This window comes from Rhinolophus sinicus, linkage group LG15 (assembly GCF_036562045.2).
Source record: "Rhinolophus sinicus isolate RSC01 linkage group LG15, ASM3656204v1, whole genome shotgun sequence".
NCBI lineage: Eukaryota > Metazoa > Chordata > Mammalia > Chiroptera > Rhinolophidae > Rhinolophus > Rhinolophus sinicus.
In genome coordinates this window covers 2,618,226-2,639,155 of record NC_133764.1, presented here as the reverse complement: position 1 = coordinate 2,639,155, position 20,930 = coordinate 2,618,226, and the positions used below count along the sequence as shown (strand labels likewise).

The 20,930-nt window shown below is 38.1% G+C and overlaps 1 pseudogene; it reads left to right on the top strand.

Moving 5' to 3' along the window:
- Window positions 1-17,473: 17,473 nt before the first annotated feature.
- Window positions 17,474-18,177, top strand: LOC109461277 (sorting nexin-24; annotated as a pseudogene).
- Window positions 18,178-20,930: the final 2,753 nt, after the last annotated feature.

Here is a 20,930-nt window from a genome sequence, read left to right as displayed (position 1 = left end):
TAGGGTGGGGCAACCACATCCCCAGCTGCAGAGACGCAGGGGTTCCCAGGACAAAAGAGAGAACACAAAAGCCAGGTAGCGGACTCTACTCTGCGTCCCACAGCAGACCTCTCCCCCCCGCAGAGGCAGGATATCTAGCATTTGAGGCAATTAACCTCAGCGGGACAAAGGACACAAACTCCATACCTGGGCCCTTCCCCCCGCTCTTCCAATCCTACCCCCAACCTTCCAGAGACTTGAACTGGCTCCTGATCTGAAGAGCAATGTCAGATTACAGAGGAGCCTTGGGGTTTGGGCTATGGGAAGACTGGCCGCAGGCTCTGGCCCAGGGAAGAGGCTGAGAAGAGTGTGGTTTGCCCTGGCCTAGGAGACAGGAGACTCATCCATCCCCAGACAGCACTTTTTCTGGCCTGTGGGTGGGGTGTGACACAGCTGGGCTGGGAAAGAGAAGACCCCTCTTTCCATCCCCAGCCCCCACCCTTTCTGGCCTGCCTAGGGCGGGGCAATTACATCGGCGGAGGCACTCCCAGGGATCAGCAGTAAGTGGCAGATGCAGCTCTCAGCTTTCAGTAGCTGAGGAATCCCCCGCCTGCCACACACACACACAGGGAAGAGGTGCCCTAAGACTCAGGAGAACTGGACACAGGGCTGGTGGTGCTACTCTCAGTGCGCATATGTGCAGGCAAGGGCAGAATCTGCACTGGCTTTGTAAAACCTACTGTCCAGACCCCTCAGCCCCATGCATCTAAAGCTGCAGCCCCAGCGTCACTCTGGGCACCAGGTGACCGGCTCTACCTGCACAATATGCAGGGGACTCTGTGCTACAGCAGAGAACAACCTGGAGATTACTTGGTGGGCTTAAGCCACAACTGGCGCTGTATTTTTGTTCTGTTTTGATTTGTCTTTATATTTTTGACATCTTTGCCTGTGTCGAGTGGGGGTTGTCGATTGTTTTTTTACATGTGAATGTATTTGACTTTTTCCTTGTTGTTGTTGTTGTGCTTGGTGATTTGCTTTGTTCTGTAATTGCCCTACCAGTGCCTAGCTTAAGAGGCACAAGATTCAACATACCCAGCGGCCAACTCCAGACCAAGCCAGAGTACTACCGGGTTTGACCTACAAGTGACACACCCAGAGGGGATTCTTTACAGGCACATAGAGGCCAAAGGGCAAACCACATCTAAGCGGTCAACCCTCACGCAGCAGAATACCCTGTGTGGGCAGAGCCAAGTCTCACAACTAGTCAGCCTAGGAGTTAACCCCACCTACTCACAAGCGAAAAGCAATTAAGGATCTTTTTTAACAGGACAATATACACAACACAAGAGTCACTTTTAGAGCACATGCAGGGGAGAAGAACGAAGTAGTGCAAGTCAAATATAAAGGACATTTATTATATACTAATCCAGCAAGAACTAAGAACTCCAGGGCATCTACCTAATACATCGAAGCAAACACAGAGAGTCAGCCAGAATGAGGAAACAAAGAAACATATCCCAAATAAAAGAACAGAAGAAACCTCCAGAAATGGAACTAAATGAAGCAGAGGTAACCAAACTATCAGAGACAGAGTTCAGAATACTGATGATAAGAATGTTTAAGGAACTTAGAGAGGACATCAAGAAGGATGTAGAAATCATAACGAACAACCAGTTAGAACTAAAGAACACAGTTACCGAAATAAAGAACTCACTTGAAGGAATTAACAGCAGGTTAGATGAAGCAGAGGATCGAATCAGCGACTTAGAAGACAAGTTAGCAGAGATCACCCAAACAGAACAACAGAAAGAAAAAAGAATAAAAAACAATGAAGATGGTTTAAGAGACCTATGGGATAACATCAAGTGCAACAACATGCGCATCATAGGAATACCAGAAGGTGAAGAGAAGAAACAAGGGATTGAGAACATATTTGAAGTAATAATGTCTGAAAATTTCCCTAACCTGATGAAGGAAACCAACATACAAGTCCAGGAAGTGCAGAGAGTTCCAACCAGGATAAACCCAAACAGGTCCACTCCAAGACACATTATAGTTAAAATGGCAAAGATTAAAGACAAAGAGAGAATCCTAAAAGCAGCAAGAGAAAGACAGAGGGTTACATACAAGGTAACTCCCATAAGACTATCAAATGACTTTTCTGCAGAAACATTGAAGGCCAGGAGGGAGTGGCAGGAGATACTCAAAGTGATGGAAAACAAAGGCCTACAACCTAGGTTGCTTTATCCAGCAAGGCTATCATTTAAAATTGACGGGGAGATAAAGAGCTTCCCAGAAAAGAATAAGCTAAAGGAATTCATTACCACCAGGCCAGCATTGCAAGAAATACTAAAAGGACTTCTGTAAATAGAAGAAAGATGAAAACAATCTAACCACAAATTTAAAATGGCAATAACTATGTACTTATCAATAATCACTTTAAATGTAAATGGTTTAAATGCTCCAATCAAGAGACATAGGGTGGCTGAGTGGATAAGAAAGCAAGACCCTTGTATATGCTGTATACAAGAGACTCACCTCAGATCAAAAGACACACACAGGCTGAAAGTGAAGGGTTGGAGTAAGATATTCCATGCAAATGGAAATGAGAAAAAAGCTGGAGTTGCAATACTTATCTCTGACAAAATAGACTTTAAAATGAAGAAAATATTAAAAGACAAAGATGGACACTATATAATAATAAAGGGATCAATTCGACAAGAGGATATAACCCTAGTAAACATCTATGCACCCAACATAGGAGCACCTAAATATATAAAACAGATATTGACTGACATAAAGACGGAGATCAACAGTAACACTATCATAGTAGGGGACTTCAACACACCTCTGACAACAAGGGACAGGTCTTCCAGACAGAAAATCAATACGGAAACAACAGCCTTAAATGACACATTGGACCACTTGGATTTAACTGATATTTTCAGAGCATTCCACCCCAATGCTGCAGAATACACGTTCTTCTCAAGCGCACATGGAACATTCTCCAAGATAGACCATATGTTAGGCCACAAAGCAAGTCTTGATAAATTTAAGAAAATTGAAATCATACCAATTGTCTTCTCTGACCACAGTGCTATGAAATTAGAAACGAACTACAGGAAAAAGACTGGAAGACACACCAATTCATGGAGGCTGAATAATATGTTACTAAATAATGAATGGGTCAAACAGGAGATCAAGGAAGAAATCAAAAGATATCTCGAGACAAACGAAAATGAAAATACGACGACCCAAAATCTATGGGATGCCGTGAAAGCAGTCCTAAGAGGGAAGTTCATAGCACTGCAGGCCTACCTAAAGAAACAAGAAACATCACTAATCAACAGTTTATATTCACACTTAAGGGATCTGGAAAAGAACAACAAAATAAGCCCAAAGGGAGTAAAAGAAAGGAGATAATAAAGATCAGAGCGGAAATAAATGAAATAGAAACCAGAAAAACAATACAAAAGATCAATGAATCCAAGAGTTGGTTCTCAGAGAAGATAAACAAAATTGACAAACCTTTAGCCAGACTCATTAAAAAAAAGAGAGAGAGGACCCAAATTAATAAAATCAGTATGAAAGAGGAGAAGTGACAACAGACACCGCAGAGATACAAAAAATCCTAAGAAATTACTATGAGCAACTGTATGCCAACAAATTTGACAACATGGAAGAAATGGACAATTTCCTAGATGCATACAACCTTCCAAGGCTAACTCAAGAAGAGACAGAAAACCTGAATAGACTGATTACCACCAAGGAAATTGAATCAGTAATCAACAATCTCCCAACAAACAAAAGCCCTGGACCAGATGGCTTTACAGGTGAATTTTACAGAACATTCAAAAAAGAATTGTCACCTATTCTCCTCAAACTCTTCCAAAAAATCCAGAGGGAGGGAAGACTCCCAAACACTTTTTACGAAGCCACTATCACCCTGATCCCAAAATCAGACAAAGACACCACAAAAAAAGAAAACTACAGGCCGATATCGCTAATGAACATAGATGCAAAAATCCTCAACAAAATACTAGCGAACAGAATTCAGCAATACATTAAAAAGATCATACACCATGATCAAGTGGGATTCATCCCTGGTATGCAAGGGTGGTTCAACATCCGCAAATCAATTAATGTGATACACCACATTAACAAAATGAAAAATAAAAATCATATGATCATATCAATTGACGCAGAAAAGCATTTGATAAAATTCAGCAGCCATTCATGATAAAAACCCTTAAGAAAGTGGGAATAGAGGATCATATCTCAACATAATAAAGGCCATATATGATAGACCCACAGCTAACATCATACTCAATGGGGAAAAGCTAAAACCATTCCCTTAAAATCAGGAACAAGGCAAGGTTGCCCACTTTCTCCACTTCTATTCAACATAGTGCTGGAAGTTCTAGCCACAGCAATCAGACAAGAAAAAGAAATAAAAGGCATCCAAATCGGTAAGGAGGAAGTAAAACTGTCATTATATGCAGATGATATGATACTATATTTAGAGAACCCTAAAGACTCCACCAAGAAACTATTAGAGCTGATAGATGAATTTAGTAAAGTAGCAGGATACAAAATTAATATTCAGAAATCAGTTGCATTTGTATATACCAATAATAAAACATCAGAAGGAGAAATTAAGAAAGCAATTCCATTTACAATTGCTCCAAAGACTATAAAATACCTGGGAATAAATTTAACCAAAGAAGTAAAAGATCTGTACTCAGAAAATTATAAGACACTGAAGAAAGAAATGAAAGAAGATACAAATAGATGGAAACACATACCATGTTCATGGATAGGAAGAATTAATATAGTTAAAATGTCCATACTGCCTAAGGCAATATATATATTCAACGCAATTCCTATCAAACTACCAACGACATTTTTCACAGAAATAGAACATATAATCCTAAAATTTATATGGGATAACAAAAGACCCCGGATATCTTCAACAATCTTGAGAAATAAGAACAAAGTGGGAGGTATAACAATACCTGACTTCAAATTATACTACAAGGCTACAGTAATCAAAACAGCATGGTACTGGCATAAAAACAGACCCATAGATCAATGGAACAGAATAGAGAGTCCAGAAATAAATCCATGCCTATATGGCCATTTAATCTATGACAATGGAAGCAAGAATGTACGGTGGGGTAACGACAGTCTATTCAATAAATGGTGCTGGGAAACTTGGACAGACACATGCAAAACAATGAAGCTGGATCACCTCCTTACACCACATACAAAAATAAATTCAAAATGGCTTAAAGATTTAAATGTAAGATCTGAAACCATAAAATTCCTAGAAGAAAATATAGGCAGAAACTTCACAGACATTACCCGGAGTAAGATTTTTACTGATATATCCCCTCGCGCGAGGGAAGTAAGAGAAAAAATAAACATGTGGGATTACATCAAACTAAAAAGCTTTTTCACAGCAAAGGAAACCATCAATAAAACAAAAAGGGATCCTACTGATTGGGAAAAGATATTTGCCAATGATATATCTGATAAGGGGTTAATATCACAAATTTATAAAAAACTCACTCAACTCAACTCCAAAAAACAAACAACCCAATTGAAAAATGGGCAGAGGACATGAAGAGACATTTTTCTAAAAAGGACACACAGATGGCAAACAGACATATGAAGAAATGTTCAACCTCACTAACCATTAGAGAAATGCAAATAAAAACCACAATGAGATACCACCTCACCCCAGTCAGGATGGCTATCATCAATAAATCAACAAACAACAAGTGCTGGCATGGATGTGGAGAAAAGGGAACGCTGGTGCACTGTTGGTGGGAATGCAGATTGGTGCAGCCACTATGGAAAACAGTTTGGAGGTATCTCAAAAATCTGAAAATGGAACTACCTTATGATCCAGCAATCCCACTCCTAGGTATCTATCCGGAGAAATCCAAAACTCCAATTCAAAAATCTTTATGCACTCCTATGTTTATTGCAGCACTATACACAATAGCCAAGACCTGGAAACAACCGAAATGCCCATCAGTAGATGACTGGATTAAGAAACTGTGGTACATTTATACAATGGAGTATTACGCAGCCATAAAGAAAAAAGAAATCTTACCATTTGCAACAACATGGATGGACCTAGAGAACATTATGTTAAGTGAAATAAGTCAGAAAGAGAAAGACAAATACCTATAGTGGTTGCACCAGTTTACCTTCTTACCAGCAACACAGGGGCTGAAATTTCTCCACATCCTAACCAACACTTGTTATTTAAAAATTTACTTTTTGATAATAGCCCTTATAATAGCTGTGAAGTAGTGTCTCATTGTGATTTTAATTTGCATTTCCAAAATGATGAGTGATGTTGAGCATTTTTTCATGTGTTTATTGGTCATTTGTGGGTAGCCTGGGGACCCCACTTGTGGCTGGCATCTGAAGTAAGTCTAGCCTTGTTGGGGACATTATTCTTTAACTTGTGGAAATTCCAATTAGTTGGTGTCAGAACTGAATTGAATAGTAACACCAGTTGTCAGATAATAGGTATCAGAATAGTCCTACCTCCAAGTTCCCTGATTTTTTCTTCTGCGTGCTCCAATCTGATGCTAAGCCCCTTTATTGAAATTTTCATCTCAGTTATGGTATTATTCAGCTCCAGGATTTCTATTTGGTGCCCATACTTTCTATTTCTTTATCGGAGTTCTCTATTTGTTGAGACATTATACTCCTGGTTTCCTTTAGTTTTCTGTCCATTGGGCGTATTCAAGAACAGTTTCTATTAATCTTTCATTCATATTAATGGTCATGCATTTCTGATTCTTTGCATACATAGTAATTCTGTATTGAAAACTGGGCATTTTGAATATTATAATTCAACAACTATGGAAAACAAATTCTCCCCCACTCCCCAGGGTTTTTCACTGCTGATTAATAAGGATTGTTGTTTTTTGTTTGTTTAGTTATTTTTCTAAACTATTTTAGTTAAGACAGTATTCTTTATTGTGTGTTGCCACTGAGTCTCTGTTCCATTAGCTTAGCAGTCACCTAGTGATTTGATAAAGATTTCCTTAAATAGTTTTTGGCAATTTTGAATAGTGCTGCTAGGAACATTCAGAAGTTTCTGCATAGGCATGTTTTCAGTTCTCTTGGGGATATAGCTAAGAATACAATTGCTGGGTCATATGGTAACTGTCATGCAGGGACTCAAGCAGGGTCTCTGGTCCCACTCCTCACATAAGAACGCAGGATATGGGGAGGCCAAAAATGAACACCCATGGAGCCATAGATTGGGGAATCATACCATTATATTCTTGTTGGCGGCTGGGCGTGGCACACACAGTACGATCCACATGATCCACAGTCCGCCATTCACTTCTTTGCCTGACAACCAACCAACCAACCAATCAATGCAACCTGGCAGTTACATCAGTAGCCAATTGGTTAACTGGTTACAGCTGACGGCCAACCAATCACAGTCGATGGTCATTCACCACCGGAGTCAGCACCAACCCACGCGAAGAGTCTGGAAACTGCTCTCTGGGACTCTGTCCCCACAGTAACTCTACAAGTATGTTTAACTTTTTGAGGAACTGTGAAACTTTTCACAGTGGCTGCACCATCTTATATTTCTACCAGTAATGTATGAGAGTTTCAATTTCCTACATCCTTGTCAATACTTATTATTATCTATGTTTTTTATTATAGCCATCTAGTGCATGTATAGTGGTATCTCTTTGCAGTTTATTTTTTGCATTTGCCTAATGGCTAAGATGTTGAGCATCTTTTCATGTTTTTATTGGCTATTTGTATATCATCTTTGGAGAAATGCTGATGCAGATCCTTTACCCATTTAAAAAATAAAGTATTTTTTAGAGGCAGATTTACAGAAAAATTTCAGAGAAAGTACAGAGTCCCCATAAATGCTGTCCTCATATCCCACAGTTTCACCTATTATTAAAATAATCATGTATTCAAGTAATGAATTTGTTATAACTGATGAATGTATACACAATTATTAATAGTCTATAGTTTACAATGGAATTTACTCTTTTGTTGTCCAGTTCTATGGATTTTGACAAATGTGTAATATCATGTATGTACCATGACAGTATTACACAGAGTAGCTTCACTGTCCTAAAAATGCCCTTTGCTCCACATATTCATTTCTCCCCACCCCTGAGCTCCTGGTAGCCACTGATCTTTATGTCTGTATAACATTCTCCAGAATGTCATATAGTTGGATCATAGAATGTGTAGTATTTTTCAGAGTGGTTTCTTTCACTTAGCAATATGCACTTAAGTTTTCCTCCATGTTTTTCATGGCTTGATAGTTCATTTCTTTTTTTATTGACTAATACTGTATTGTATGGATGCAGCACAGTCCATTTTTTCTAATCACTGATTGAAGGACATCTTATTTGCTTCCAAGTTTTGGCAATTAATAATAAAGCTGCTTTTAACATTTATGTATAGGGGTATTTTTGTGTTGCTGTTAGTCTTCAACTTATTTGGGTATATACCTGGAATGTGATTATTGGACCTCAAGGTAAGTCTATGCTTAGTTTTGTAAGAAACTGCTAAGCTCTTCCAAAATGTCTATAGCATTTTGGGTTCCTACTAACAATGTATGAGAGTTACTTTTACTCCACATCTATGTCCATATTTGTTGTCTGTATTTTGGATTTTAATTCCAATAAGTGTGTAGTGATAATCTCATTGTTGTTTTGATTTCAATTCCCTAATGATATGTGATGTTGAACATCTTTTTATAATGCATTTTCCATCAATATATACTTTTCAGTTAGGTGTCTGTTCAAATCTTTAGCCCATTTTAAAATTGGGTTGTTTTTATGTTGTTGAGTTTTAAGCATTTTGTTTTGTATATTTTGGATACCAGTCCTTTATCTTTTCATTCTATTAATAGTATCTTTTCAGAGCAAAAGATTTTAATTAAGTTCAACTTATCAATATTTTTCTTTGTGAATTGTGCTTTTGGTTTGTATCTTAAAAGTCCATTAAATTGCTTTTGCTCCTTTGTCAAAGATTAGTTGACTAATTTAATGTGGAGTCACTTTTGGGCTTTTTATTGTTCCACTGATATTTTTGTGTATTCTTTCACTAAAACCCACTATCTTGTTTACTATGGCTTCATAGTGAATCTTAAAAGTGATTGGTGTCAGCCCTCCAACTTTGTCTTCCTTTAATATTGTATTGACTGTTCTGGATTTTTGTCTTTCCATGTGAGCTTTGAAATCAGTTTGTTGATATCCACAAAATAACTTGCTGGAATTTTGATTGGGGATATGTTGTAGCTGTAACTCAAGTTGGCAGGAACTAACATCTTGACAATACTGAATTTTCCTATCCATGAACATGGAATATCTTTTCATTTATTTAGATCTTCTTTGATTTCTTACATCAGAATTTATTGTTTTCCTCGTATAGATCTTGTACATGTTTTAAGTATTTTGGGATGCTAATGTAAATGTTATTGTTTTTTTATTTCAAATTGCAAGTATTTATTGCTGGTATGCAAGAAAGTAATGGGCTTTTGTGTAATAACCTTGCATCCTGAAAGCTTAGTATAATCACTTATTAGTTCCAGAAATTTTTTGTTGATTCTTTGGGATTTTATCCATAGACAATCAGGTCATCTGTAACAAAGGCAGCTTTATTTCTGATTTCCCAATCTCTATACATTTTACTTTTTTTCCTTGTCTTGCTGCATTAGCTAGAACTTCCATTACAATGTTAAATAAGAGAGGTGAGAGAGGACATCCTTGCACTGTTCCTGATATTAGCAGGAAGGCACATAGTTTCCATTAATATGCTATTAGGTATAGGGTTTTTGTAGATGCTCTTTATCAAATTGAAGAGAGTCACCTCCATTCCTAGTTTACTGAGTTTTTTTTTTTTTTTGAGGTTAAAATAGACATAACATAAAATTTACCATATTAACCATTTTCAAGTGTACAATTCAGTGACATTAAGTACATTCTAAATGTTGCATAACCATCACCACTATCCAGAACTTTCTCATCATTCCAAACAGAAACTCTATACCCATTAAACAATAGCTCCCACTTCCCCCTCTCTCAACCCTTTGATAATCTCTATGCTACTTTCTCTATGAATTTAACTATTCTAGGTACCTCATTGTGAAAAATTAGAAAATACGTAAGTTGGTTGCTGACCCCAGTTCTTGGCACAGAGCTCATAAAGCCCTAGTAATTTCCTAAGTAAAAAGAGCAGTAGGAACATCTTTTGTTCTAATATTTAATCTTTGGCCCCACCTCCCACTCCATAACAAGGGTAGAGGGGCTGAAGAATAAGTTAATGATCCATCATGCTTATGTAATGAAGCCTCCATAAAAATCCCCAGAGTATAGAGTTTGAAGAGCTTCTGGGTTACTTAACACATCTAGGTAACTGGGAGGGTGCTGCACCCGGAGAGGGTACTCTGTGGCCCTTCACTATATCTTGCCCTACACATCTCTTTCATCTGGAAGTTCATCTGTATTCTTTATCACATCCTTTTATAAAAAACCAGTAAAGCTGAGCAAGTGTTTCCCTGAATTCTCTGAGCCATTCTAGCAAATTATTGAACCCAAGGAGGGGTCTTGGGAACTCAGATTTATAACCAGTTGGTCAGAAGGACCAGTGGAAACCTGAGACTTGCAATTGGCATTTGAAGTAGGGACAGTCTTGTGGGACTGAGTCCTTAACTTGTGGGGGCTGATGCAAACTCCAGATAGATGGTGTCAGAACTAAATTGAACTGTAGGACACCAAGTTGGCATCACAGTTGATTGGTGTGAGAAAAAAATCCCACACATTTGATGTCAGAAGTATTGTGTGTGAGAATAAAGGAGAAACACAGGAGAGTTTCTCCTATAGTCATATAAATAGAATCAGGCAATATTTGTCTTTTTGCATATGAATTATTTCCCTTAGAATTATGTTATCAAGGTTCATTCAAGTTGTAACATACATCAGAATTTAATTCCTTTTTAAGGCTGAATACTATTCTATTGTGTGTATATACCACATTGTGTTTGTCGATTTACCTTTTGATAGTTATTTGGGTTGCTTCCACTTTGGGCTATTGTGAAAGATCAACATTGTGTACAAGTATTCGATTCTCTGCTTTCAATTCTTTTGGGTATATATCTAGAAATGGAATTGCTGCATTATATAGTAATTCTATATTTAATTGTTAAAGATCCCACATGTAGTCTTCCATAGTGGCTACAGTTGCTACACCATTTTACATTACCATAAGCAATGCACAAGATTTCCAATTAGTCTACATCCTCACCAACACTTACTTTCCATTTTCTTTTTAAATGGCCATTATAATAGATGTGAAGTCTAATGGTTTTATTTTCTATTAAAATTGTTGCAGTTTTAGCTCTTATGGTAAGGGTTTTATTTTTATCCATTTTGAGTTAATATTTGTATATGGAACAACTTCATTCTTTTTCATGTGGATTTCCAGTTTTTCCATCACTATTTGTTGAAAAGACTGTCCTTTCCCCATTGAATGATGTTGGAGGCCTTATTGAAAATCATTTGATCATATAGGCAAGAGTTTATTTCTGGGCTCTCAATTCTATCCATTGGTCTCTACGTATGTATCTTTATGCTACAACCACACTATTTTGATTACTGTAGCTTTGTAACATGTTTTGAAATCACGAAGTGTAACACCTCCAACTTTGTTTTTTTCAAGATGTTTTTGGCTATTTGGGTGCCTTGAGATTACATATGAATTTTAGGATGGGCTTTTCTATTTCTGCAAAATGTCTTTGGGATTTTGATAGAGATTGCATTGTATTGAGATATCACTTTGGATCCATAAATCCAAAGTGGAGGTCTTTCTATTTATTTATGTCTTCTTTAATTTTTTTCAGCAATATTTTATAGTTTGTAGTGCACAAGTTTCTTGCATCTTTGGTTAAATTTACTAAATATTTTATTCTATTTGATGTTACCATAAATGGGATTGTTTTCTTAATTTCCTTTTTGGATTATTCATTGATAGTGTATAGAAATGCAACTGATTTTGTGTGTTGATTTATATCCTTCAACTTTGCTGAATTTGTTTATTAGGCCTCATGGTTTTGTGGAATCTTTGGGGTTTTCAACATATAAGAGGTCATCTGTGTCATGTCATCTGTGAACATAGATAATTTTAGTTATTCCTTTGCAGTTTGGATGCCTTTTTATTTCTTTTTCTTGCCTGATGCTCTGGTGAAATTTTGTAGTACTGTGATGAAAGTGTTCATCCTTGTCCTTGATCTTAGGGGGAAACCTTTTATCATGTTGAGAAAGCTTCCTTCTATTCCTAGTTTAAATGTCCCTTCTAGTCCTAGTTTATTGAGTGTTTTTTGCTTTTTTGGTTTTGTTTCATGTTTGGGATTTTTTTTTTTTTTTTTTTTTTTTTTATCTAGACAGGGTGTGGATACTGAAATAGTGGAATCAATATCTATTTGTTACTTCTTTTTGCTGCCCCTGTTCTTTGTTGTTGTTTTTTTTTTTTCTCTTCTGTCTTTTGGCCTTCCCTGGTTTTAATTGCACATTTTATGATTCCATCTTCTTTCTTATCCTAGTGTATCAATTATACTTAAAGAACAACTCTGGTTACCTTAGAGTTTGCCATGTACATTTACAGCTAATCTAATTCCACTTTCAAATAACACTGTGCAGGTGACGTATAACAGGTTCCCAATTCTTCTCTCCCAACCTATATAACATTGCTTTCATTCATTTCAGTTATCCATAAGCTATAATAACCAAATACATTGTTGCTATTATTTTCAACAAACTTTTATCCACTAGATCAATTAAGAAAAAATATTTTATTTTACTTTCATTCCTTCTTTCTTTATGTATATCCAAGTTTCTGATGTATATCATTTTTCTTCTCTAAGGAACTTCTACCATTTCTTGCAAGGCAGTCTATCAGCAACAATGTTCCTCAATTTTTGTTTTTGTGAGAAAGACTTTATTTCCCTTTCACTTTTTTTTCCCCATTTTTACTGGGGAATATTGGGGAACTGTTTTTCGAGGACCCACCAGTTCCATATCAAGTCATTGTTTTCAATCTAGTTGTGGGGGGCGCAGCTCAGCTCCAAGTCAAGTCATTGTTTTTCAATCCAGTTGCGGAGGGCACAGCTCACTGGCCCATGTGGGAATCGAACCAGCAACCTTGGTGTTATAAGCACTGAACTCTAACCACTGAGCAAACCTGCTGCCCCTCCCTTCCACTTTTGAAGGATAATTTCCCTGGATACAGATTTCAAGGTTGATCTCTCTCTCTCTCTCTCTCTCTCTCTCTCTCTCTCTCTTTCCTTTCAATACTTCACTCTCTTCTTGATTGCATAGCTTCTGAAGAGATGTTTGATATAATTCTTTCTCTGGCTCCTTTATAGGAAAGTTTTGTCCCCCTCTGGTTTCTGTAAAGATTTTCTTTTATCTTAGATTTTCTGCATCTTGAATATAATATGCTTTGGTGCGAGTTTTGGGTATTTATCTTCCTTGGTGCTCTTTAAGTTTCCTGGATCTGTGAATTGGTGTTTGTCATTTTGGAAAATTCTCAGTCATTATTACTTCAAATGTCTTCTGTTCCTTTCTCTCTTTCTGGTAATTCCCAATTTCCAAAAAGTATGTTGCACCTTTTGTAATTGTCCCACAGTTCTTGAATATTCTGCTCTATTTTTTTCATTCTTTTTCTCTTTGAATTTCATTTGGGAATTACTATTGTCCTAATCCCAAATCTTCTTGATTCTTCCTTAGAATTTCCATCTCTGCTTTACATTACCCATCTGTTCTTGCATGTTGTACCCTTTTTCCATTAGACCCATAGCATATCAATCATAGTTATTTAAAATTCCTAATCTGATCATTCTAAGATCTCTTGCATAGCTCTAGTGTTGTTCTGATGTTAGCTTTGTCTCTTAAAACTGTGTTTTTGCCTTTCAGCATGCCTTGTAATTTCTTGATAAAATCCAAGCATGATGTACTGGGTAAAAGGAACTGAGGTCAATAGGTCTTTAATATGAAGTTTTATGTTTATCTGTCTGGGAGATGGACTATGTTTATTGTTTTTGTGGCTGTACATTTTAGAGGTTAAAATTTCCTCTGGTGTCTGTTGCTTTTGACTCTCCTGTTGTCTTGATGTTTCCCTAGAGACCTCTTAAGTATGGTCTAAAACACATAATTCTTTCAGTTGTAATCTCCCAGTATTATTCAGGAGCTCTACTGATGTGATGGTAAGGTGTGGAGGAGGGACGTGTTCTATAGTACAGTGATTAGGTTTGAGACTTGGATTGTTACCTTCGCACTGTTACTGAATGCTTCTCAGTTTCACCACATCCCCTAGGATGAGAGAGCAAGGGTAGAGGGGGTAGAGTTGTTTCTTCCTTGTGGAGGGCTGGTGGGACTGGAGTCTGGAATTTCCTATTCACCAGGTTAGGCTCTGATGAAACCCAAGGTGGTTAGACTCTAGTAAAATAGTTTCCCGTGAAGGTAGGCTCTGGTTAAAATGCACACAATGCTCTGGGCATATTTGAAAATGGTTCAATTTTTCCTACCCTCTGTGGGTGAATAAAAGGATTTTTCTCTGATCTACACCCTGAGAATTTGATGGGGCTCCCTGAAGATAAAATTCATGGAAGTGTGGGACCCACCTAAGACAAGACCTTGAAAATTTTAACTCTCAAGCTTGTCCACATCAAGTCTCCAGCAATATGTTAATTACAGTTTAAGTTTTCCTATCATAGCACTGGCTCCACTTGCCTCTGCTCTGGTAAGCTATACCTGCCTATCTGTCCCTCCAATTTGGAAAGCAGCAGTTACCTTTGTGACCTCAATGTTTTGATGGATCTAACTAGAGTGGATTATATTGTTTGTTCAGCTTTTTTCTTTGTGATATCCATGCCCAGAGTTCCTGATAATAGAGCTTATGAATCCCTTAGAATTTCCTTAAGGGGTGAGAGGAGCATCTTTGGTTATTCATGATGAGCCCCTTTCAACCATGCCTAGGTTTATGCTAATAAACTGACTCTTGGTGGGGGACCTAGATAACTTCATGATGGTAGTTGCTCAACAGAAAGATCAACATATGATTAGAGGGTTGGAACTTTCACCCCCAACTTCCAATGAGGAGAGAGGGGTTAGAGATGAGTTCAATCACCAATGGCCAACAATTTAATCAATATTACCTATGTTATGGAACATCCATAAAAACCTCTAGACAGAATTTATATAACTTCTGGAGTGATAAACACTTTGAGGTGCTGAGAGGGTCGCAAACTCAGAGAGGGCATAAAAGCTCTCAGCACCATCACTTCCATACCTTCCCCTATGCATCTCTTTCATCTGGCTCTTCCTGAGTTGTACCCTTTGAAATAAACCAGTAATCACGTGTAAAGCTTTTTCCTGAGTTCTGTGAGCCATTCTACCAAATTATTGACTCCAAGGAGAGAGTCATGAAAACCCCCAAATTGTAGCCAGTCAGAAGTACAGTTGGCCAGGACTTACAATTGACTTCTGAAGTGTGGGGCAGTCTTGTGAGACTGAGCCCTTAATCTAAGGGATCTGACACTAACTCTAGATAGTTAGTGCCAGAATTGAATGAAATCACTGGACATCCACTTGGTGTCAGGACATTTGGAGAATAGGTTTTTGGTGTGGGAAACATCCACACATTTGGTGCCAGAGCTTTCAGAGTAGAGGTGAAGCACAGTACTCTTGTTTTAAGGACAGAGGTGATGACTTCCAAGCTCCTTACATGAAACACTAGTAACACAAAGTCTTCTATTTAGTTTTTAATTTCTTCTATAGTATTTTCAGATTCCAAGAGTACTTAAATTTTTCCCCCTGATGATTTGCCAATGGATCTTAGATACGACAACAAAAATGGAACAACAGAAAAAAACTAAAAATAAAGTGGACTTCATCAAAATTACAAACCGTTGTGCAGCAGAGGACATTAGAAAGAAAGTGAAAAAATAACCAACTAAATAGGAGAAAACATTTGCAAACCGTACATCTGATAAGGGTCTAGTATCTAGAATATATATTTAAAAACTCTTACAACTAAACAACAGAAAGTCAAACAACTCAATTTAAAAATGGACAAAGGACTTGAATAGACATTTCTCCAAAAAAAAGATATACAGATGGCCCAACAAACCTATGAAAAGGTGCTCAGCATCATTCATTTGCATAGAGTGCAAATTAAAACCACAATGAGACACTTCACTCCTACTAAAATGGTATAATAATTAAAAAATCAGAAAATCACAAGTATACTAAATGTAAAAGTCATTGAATTGTACACTTGAAATTTTATGTTATGTGGATTTTACCTCAATTTGTTTTTCTGAATATTTTATTCTATAGTATCCTATTCGGTATCATGGTTGCAATATTTGGTATTCTCTCTTTCAGGACATAAGTTTTCTTCTCCCTATAAAGTCTGTTTCTTTCTAGTTGCTTTCTTGTATGATTCATTTTTCACAGTTACCTGATCATCCTAGGCTTTCTCACATTTCAGAGAGGGAGATGAAAAGTGAACGGGAACACTGGTGTCACTTGGTGGGCTTTGAACTGTGAGTTATATGCCAGGTCATCTGTGGGCTTTGTGCTGGGGAATCCCCGATATTAGCAATGCTTTTAGGATTTTCTATTTGGTTTGGTCAAATTCCCTATAAAAAAACTCCAAAACACTCCTGCCTGGCGGGTGCAGCCATAACTGCCAGCATTCTAGCAGCTGAGCAGCAGACGAAATATAGATATATTTTATAATTAATATGAAAGTTGGCACATAAATTTGTTAAAAGGCCAAAACACTTGAAGTTATCAATTACATAGATTTTGCAATCCCAAATATGATCCATACACAGTTAAATTTTTAAGGCATTCGTTTAATAAAAGCTTATATAGCAACACCTGAGATAGGACTTAAACAGGCAATTAGTATTAATTCACTGACAAGATTAAAAATTAATACATCAACAGAGAAATACAAACAAACTAGATCAGCAATTAAATTTAGAGGACAATGAACTGCTTTCCTGGAAGAAGATATTCAATATAAGAAAGAGTTAAGAACACTTACAGCAGGGAAAATCACATTCACAGATTTAAAAATCATGATAGAGTTCACATTTGGGAGAAAAGTTCACTTAAAATTTTAACTCCTATCTTTTTATTTTTTTATAACTGCTTTCTTGATCTCCAATAGGATAGTGCAGATTCTCAGAAGAACTAAGAATGCATCACTAATGTCCTTTCCACCCAGTTGAGAGCCAAACCACTTTCCAAATGACAAGGTCACTTCCCATGCTTCATGTTACAGGCATACCTCACAGATATTGCGAACACTGCCGCAATAAAGGGAGTGTCGCAACAAAGCGAGTCCTAAACTTTGCTAGCACAGGGTGCTGCCTTCAGTTTCTAAAACTTTCAACACCTGTGCCCCGGCCATGCGCTCCGGACCCACTGCACCCGAAGCGCCTTGGGCGGCGGAGTCTGCAGCCGACCTGGGTGGTGCCCGCGCAGACTCCATGTCCCGCGGGCGCAGACAAACAAGGCCCCCGCCCGGCTCGGGGCAGAGCACCAGCCGCGGCCGAGAGCCGGGAGCCGCCCGCCATCTCCGCCTCGCTCCTTCACCTTCCCCTGGCTGGCTGACGTGGCCTTGGAGGTCTACATCTCATCCGTTCCTAGGAAGAGAGTGACCTGGAGCAGGATACCCGGTGTTTAAGGTAGAAGTGTTAATGAATAGAAGAAAACATTCTGTTGAGAAAACGTGCAGGAATTTTACGCCTTGCACAAATGGCTTAAGAAATATATTAAAACTCCAAAAATTCCGTCTAAACACGTGAGAACTGGGTCCCAAAATCCTGGAACAACGACGACAAGTTTGGAAATATATGTACACGCTGTCTTTAGAAGATGAAGAACTGCCCAAACTGTTTCCTGATTTCCTGAATGTGTGACACTGGCCATCTCTACCAAGGAGAGTTGTGGGTCTTTTGATGAGACAGAATCTGAAGAGGCTGTCAGCAAACTGTCCCACCAGCCGGTGCTGCTACCTCCGGGATCCACATCTTGCCCGCAAACAGCGATTTTCCAAATGTGGTTACTGGAGTTCTGTGGGGCTTCTTACCCTCACCTCCAGCCCGCCTAGAAGTCCCACGTGGCCAGAAGAGGCTGAAGCAAGTTTGGAAGCTGCAGTCAAGAAAATTGTATCTACCAAATTAACCTAAATTCTGTGACATCACAGCTGGAGCTAGTGGTAAAATTCACAGTCGCAGTTTAATTCAGGGCAGGGAATTTCCATTCCAATGGTGCTTTTAAAATGCACCCCAGGGCGGTGCTGAGATTAAAGCCACGTGTTTATAAAGTAGAAGGTAGCTGCCAGTTTAGAAATCCATGAAAAGGAGGCTACAGATGTTCCCAGGAGCATGGAGTGTGACAAAACAAAGTGACTCACTGCTTCACTCCCACCATTGGCTAATTGAAAATCTAATTCTGAATCGTACTGAGACTGATCAACTTTGGTGGCTTTTTTGTTCAGATTTTGTGACACACTAATCTTTTCATTATGAGATTTTCTCAGCCAGTGATAGATCCATTCTGCAGTGCTGACATCAGGAGAGTGTCACAGAAACACACACTGCTAAATGTGAGGGAGGAGCTAAACTGGAAATTAAATTATGCTGACAATATTAGGGCACTTTTAAATCTGGCATTTTAATTTACATTACAGTGATGATGCATCCTGCCTAGGGGTTAGCTTCTAATGTCAGTGCATAAGATAAAATGGGGTGTTAAGATGATCCTTGAAAGCCCTTTGGAAAGGTGCCACGTTAGAAATCTGTCCATCTGCCACAGCCTGTTCTTCCAGTGTTGGAAGAAATGACTGTTGTTTCGGTTGAAGAGCAACAGAAGGTATTGGTGCTTCTCTAGAGGCTATTTGGCATAAAAAACACAGATCTTTAGACACTAGAATAACACTTGCCCCTGCAAGATGCTTGCCCTCTCAGAGACAGACTATGAACTGACAGTGACTGAGGGAACCCCACATTGACGACACTCAACCTGGTTTACTCATGGGCATCCAGTCATTGAAGAGGTGGCATTGCCCTGGGATTTTTACTGTTATTTTCCTTATCATTTCCTTTTCACTGACCTCACATATTCAATTAATCTAATTAAATGTGTTTATGACATGACTCCACTGGACATCTTACAGACATCCATATTTTAAGTAGTAAGGATACAAGCATTTATGCAACCTGTATATGTGGGCTGTATTGGGATATTTCATTGAAAACTAATGAATAACTAGCCTATTTATGGTTATTAGTTTCAGTAGGTATCTGTGTGGAAGAAGAATACTTATATTTAAAACTACTGAATCATGTTGTTTGGTTAGAATATAAATGTACAAATTTAAAAGCCTGCTGTAAACTTTCAGAGAGATATATGCGAAGATATGTTACTATATGTTGGAAATAAGCAAGAACTAAATAATCAAATATCATCAACCAAAAATAATTGAACAGTCAAGTATTGAAGATATTAAAAAAATTTTTTTTGTTATAAGCTATTTTGAGTTAAATAAAAGCAAAGAACAAGAAAAAAACTTAACACCTGTGAAGCACAATCAAGCAAAGCACAGTAAAATGAGATACACCTGTATGGAACATAATGATCATATCCAGTGGGTGGGCTGATGATAATCCTATTTTAGCCACAGTCATTGAAAACTCTTATTAAAATGCCTATTAATAGAACAGCCACAGCAACAACTAAAGCTATTCCACAATAGAAAATCAACTGTCTCACTGTCAAAATATCCCTAACCGTGAATATTGTATGCTGGTTGTTTTCTTCCATTACCATCAGTTGGATAGCCTGATTCTCTGGTCTGATGACATCCGGTAAAACTCCATTCATGCCTTCTTTTTGCAGGCCAGAGCCATCTGTTGGCAGAGAACAGTGTAGCACTAACTTATATACCTAACTGAGTAGAGGATGTGACACAAAATACACTGTAAACAATGACCACCAATCGTTGGTCGGTATATGTGAAATCACATTGAAAACATTTCATAGAAGAACACAGAGTTGATCTCCCCAATTATCAGGGCAGATACAAGTTTTATTGAGCAGAAGAGCAGGATCTCATGAACCAAGCAAGTGTGGCTTCACGTTTCATCTTGTAAAACAGAAACAGAGTACACCAGAGGAGGTCTTCTGTTACCTGTGGAGGTAAGTGGGGTCTTCTGAATCCCTTTCATCCTAGCACGAAACTGTGCCTAAAAACAGGTGTCACAGAAGTAAATGAAATGTATGCCAAGTTAGACTAGTAGTCTTTTGTTAAAACTTCATTTCAGCTACTGCTGAAACTACTGCTAAAGGATTGCAACATCTAGGACAGTGGTTTTTGGTCCTGAAAATGACAATACCGATAAAACTTATCACTAGACAACTACTATTCTTCTCCCTGACACTCAGCTCACAATGGTTATATAAAATGCTACTGGTTGCTATAGCTGCAAATCTAACATGTTTTCTGCACTTGTGCTCTTTAGTGTTACTGAACAACAATAAAAGGAATAAAGTCTAAAGATAAATGGCACTGTGGTCTCATGGGTAGTTCATGGTCCAACTTCATGTCCTGTACACTTTATTCCCTCCAATAATCAAACTGAAGATAGGAAAGACATAATACATCACAATTTAAAAAACCAAAAGGGATATGAAACTTAGAGGGTGGTCAAAACTTAGACTGTGACAGTCTGTGCACCTAAAGCCATCCTTCATGTCTCCTTGTCACTAACACCTCCCCAAAGCCAACCTCCCGTACATCTCATCTGAGGCCTCGACACCATGAACAGGGTCCACAGTCACTACAGAGATGCCCATATGGTC